Below are 4,968 nucleotides of genomic sequence, written 5' to 3' on the forward strand. Positions count from 1 at the left end.
AGCACTGGCCTCATTGATGCATGGGGGAGAATCTGTGTTCTGCTACTGGAGAGGAACCAGAGAAATACAGAAATGCAGCTGGTAGAGCAGGTAATAAAACCAGGCTCAAGGATAAACGTAGGCCAAGCTGAGAAATCTTCTTGCTCACACTGATGATTATTTTGACACGAAACTGCTAATATATAGTATTCAAGGGACAACATTTCAGATCTTTACTAGCTAACACAATTATCTCCAGATAGAGTAATTCAGCTACATGAGCATACATGAGCCAGCAGGAAGGTAGCCTTAGTTAGTAGGAACTTAGGAATACCTAAGTTCCCAAGCAACTCCATGAAAAAAATAGGCAAATCCAATGGAAGAAATATCATTTATATGAGCCACATCAAAAGTAGAGTGGACCACTCCTTCAGGAAGGAAGCAAGTTTTCATGTAGGCAAGTGCCAAAAGGAGGATCAATTAGAAAGCACTGCTAACTTCTTCTGGATATCTGTATTTGGGACTGTTAAAGCATGTGGGAAGGACAAAAGAAAAAGACTAGTTAAAAAAATCTCATCTTCCTGGGGAAATAAGGCAGATCTCCAGATCCATAAAAATTTTGCTTACAAAAAAAAGTCATTTTCCACCTGCAACATCAGTAACGAGTCCTGCCTGATGTTCAGGAATATAACACATCATCACATTGCCACGAGTTGAATACTTCTCTTTCACAATGCTTTCCTTTTCCTTCAGTTATAACCAGATGCTTAAAATTCTTAACTGTGCCTGTCACAGTGAAGATGGGTCAAGCCTTGAGGTGACATAATTAAGCACTATCTGATAGATAAGATTTCACAGAAAATTATACTTATTTATACTAGCCGCAGCAATAGATCAAAATTTTTGGTGTTCTGGCAAGTTTAAGTTAGAAGAACAGAGTATAAGTTAGCCATGAAGATGACAGCTAGAAGTATAAGATTCTGCTAGATAGCAAATAATTCCCTGGTGTTAAAGCTGAGACCTTGGGACCTCTTTCTTTGAGACGTAATTCTTCTTCATCTCACAAATAAAACCTCCACACAACCCACAAACAAACAACAAAAAACCCCAACCCATATAAACACACACCCTGAAAACCTATGTATGCTACGTGTATCACAGCAACCTTAAAGGTAAACGCACAAAGGAAAGTCAGAGAAACATTACACATTTTGTCTCTTCCTCTCCAAGAAGAAAAAAAAAAAAACCAAACATTTTAAACAGACTTTTAAGCCAAAATAAAAATCTACCTAAAGAGGTAATGTCGAGGTTTTCAGGCAGAAGGACCCTATTTTTGTGCTCTATTCCTCAAAAATGCTTTCAGTTTTTCAGCCAGATTGATTATTTACACAAGAAAATTCTCTGTGCTTTTAAACTATTGCACTTTGAATGCAAGTGCTGTATTACAGTAAAACCAGACAGAAATTAATATTCCTTCCTACTCCCATCACGAGGTAACATTGCCTTTGTGCTTATATGTTATGAAATATTTATTTTTAAAAATATATCTATAATAGCAGATACTGCATGAATTACTGAACTAATCAAACATAACTGAAAAATACAAACAAGATTAACATTAATAGAATATAAGCAAAATTCACTTGTAGTTTATTTAATGTTCTCTGCACTAATAGTCCTTGAAAGGTACTTTATATACACAACATTGGGAGTGAAGTAACATCTGTTCACAGTGCTGAGAGACTTTTATACTGGTTTTGAACAGTTGGATTTTTTTATGTGGCTTAAAATCTGTATGACCCACAAAGGTGGGTTATGCAGGAGATCTAATAGAAGGCCAGCATCAGTAAGCACTAGGAATTCGAATGTTTGATGAGACTGAAACTTTTACATTATTTTTCCGTATTATCTGTAAGACCACAGCAGAGAGGATCCCAGCAGGTGACCAAAGTAGGAGGCTCTGCCCAGAGGCAGAAAAAGACGGCAGGACCTTTGGGTGTCTCATTTAATAACTGCAGTTTCAAGTCTTCTTTTCTGTATTCTCCTTTCCTGGCAGGAGAATGCAAAACTTGTTGTTTAAAGTTTTTCAATTATTAAGATGGAAACATATTAAAAATAAAGTTTCCAAGCTGATCAAAGAAAAACAAACAAACTCTAAACAAAACCAAATATACTTCCACAAATATTAGGGTATGGATTTGAATTAATCATCCAAAATAGTGAAACAGCTTTGAAATCTCAATCCATGCATCTGACAAGACATGCACAAAGTAATGGTGAGCTGACTTCTACTTTGATCAGGGACTATCAAAGAGTTTCTGTGGAGTTAAGCTTATAATTCCCACTGAAATTTAATAGCTAGGGGACTTTAAATGTCTTTGACTCAGTCACACCATCAATTTTTACCTGCTTCTTTTTGGCTGTCAGAAGACTCGAGCTGTTTCTTTTTAGTGTTTGAAAAAACAAAGACAAGTGACATCTAAACATAATCAACATGTGCCACCTTTCAGTCTCTTGATAATGACTTAATAAACCTGTCATAACTAAAGCCAGGTGAGTAATTTAATGCTAATTGTTTCCAATTAATTACTACTTTCAAAAAGAAAAGCAAAATGAAATTTTAATGTTTCCATCTTTAATAACTATGAATACTTTCAATTTGCGGCTCACTGAATAGTTATTTCTACTTTTGCTGGTATTTGTATAATACTGACCAGCTAATTTAAACACAAAATCCAGTTTCCAAAAAGACCCTTGGTTCCAGTGTAAACTTTGATCAAAATTCAACTCAAGAAGAATTTTGAACAATACATTCCAATGTAAAAAACAAACAAACAAAACAAAAAAACCCAAACAAACAAACTCCAGAAATATCAGAAATTTCAGACCATGACTTTGTTTTCATTTTTTTTTTTGTCTTAATGCACTGTTATCTTATCTGCTCATCAAATCCCACATATACAGAAGCTTTTGTCTTTGAGGAAATAAGCACCTTATTGGCAAGGAAAAGCTGGAATTTTCCCTTAGGCTTTACTGAAATACATATATATATATATATATATATATATATATGTATATATATTTTTTTAAAAAAAAAAAAACAAAAAACACTTTTTTATAACAGTTTAAGATCAAGACAGAAAGAATCACAACCACTGGCACAAACCTGCTGCTGGCCCTGAAGCGACCACTGCTCAGCCTGCTCCTGCTGACCTGCAGCATCACCACTCCAGACAACAGCTTACCCCAATGAGTGCTGCCAACACAGCCCCAGCGTTGCTGTAGAATTACTTTCTATTCCTCACCCTCAGGTAAAACTAAACCCCAAGATCTCAGTTCAGAAGTGCTGGAACTTCTGGCAACAGGTACCGCACCTTGTACCTTACTCCACCCCCACTAAATTTGCACACTAGGGCACTGTTGACCAAGTCTTCGCTCCCCATCACCCTCTGCTCATGCATTAGCCCTGCTGAAGCCCAACTCTGCTCCTTGCAAACAGAAGCTGCCTCCACTCAGGTGTGATGGCTTTCCCTGATTCCCCTTCCTCCCAAAGGACTAGTGCTGTCCTCTGCAATTCTTCCCTGAAGCAGAGAAGGGTTTCCCTTTAACAAGCCACACAGGTAAAGGGATTAAGTGATAAAGAATAATTAAATTGATGGTCTAATTTAACACTTTACATTTTGCCTGCTTTTACTGTCTGCTGTTTGAGTTCTTAATAAAAGGTTTAATACACTTTTCATGGCACTTAATACTGTGGAACTAAGCAGGCTTTACAACTAAAGACCTGGGACCTGCCTTTAATATCCAAACTGGCACTGTAGGATGCTTCTTTTGCAACCTCATAGTCTCTTACAGTAATGTACCTGCAGCACTTCAGGGGCTCTGCTCCAGGACTATGCAAGCTGTTAACCTGCTGTGGGCCCTGGTACCATCTCTCCCTATTTTTGAGATCTCTCTCCTATCACTGTGCTCCACCACCATTTCCTGGCTGTGATATTCCAGCCCTTTGAGCTGTACCTCACCCTCCAAACCCAAACAGGCAGAGCACAGTGAAACTTTGCCTTTGTTTTCCTCCTGGACTGTGACCAGACACCCCCCAACCCCACACCAAACCCCTCTGCTGTCCACAGGCATGTTGTTTCTCCTCCTGACACCCTGGCAGTTTTTCAGATGCCGTCTCAGAGTAATCAAAATTATTGCCTGCACCAGCCTTTGGAGCAGACCAGAGGTGATCAGCAGCTGCACTGAGCTGTCAGGAGCTGAGTGACACATCTATGGATTAATTCCCTAGCCTCTCAGGATGGCATGTATTTGCTGCATGCAAAAATGAGACATCTATTTTCCAAAAAGCAGGACTTGCTTTACAATAGACCTCTGCAGTGCCCAGAGCACCCATTTTTTCCTGTCACTGAATGTAAACAAGCTACAATCTGGAGTGAAATATGGTTTACTAAAGCCACTGAATTGATAGAGCTTCATATTGCTTCATGGCAGATGTTACAAATATGCAGACAGACAGGCCTTATTGATCCAAATCGTTTGCAAAAACTCCACTTGAAAGCATATGTTTCTCTGCTTGACATTTTGACATGAACGACAAGACAAAACCAGGAATGCAAATGCACAAGAGGAAACTGTTCTTGTGTTGTAAAAGCACATTCCCCCTGTCAAGGAGCTGGGTAAATGTTGTACAACTAATCACAGGCCAGAAGAGACAAGCGAGCTGATCTACAGACACAGAACAGGAGGGGAAATCAAACAACACTGACTTGAAACAGCAACTCAAAACCCTATTTCACAGTCTGATAAAATTACTGTTTGTTCTCCCTGTGTGCCAGAATCAGTCTGATCCAAGTTTCCCCATTTAGCATCATGTGGCTTTTAGGAAACCTTCATGCAAATAATGACAGTTGCATGCAACAACGTCCCCATCTGTGGTTCAAACCCCAGTGGGTATTTATACTCTGATCTAGTATTTTCCCCATTTTA

This window comes from Patagioenas fasciata, chromosome 8 (genome assembly GCF_037038585.1).
Source record: "Patagioenas fasciata isolate bPatFas1 chromosome 8, bPatFas1.hap1, whole genome shotgun sequence".
NCBI classification, from domain to species: Eukaryota; Metazoa; Chordata; class Aves; order Columbiformes; family Columbidae; genus Patagioenas; species Patagioenas fasciata.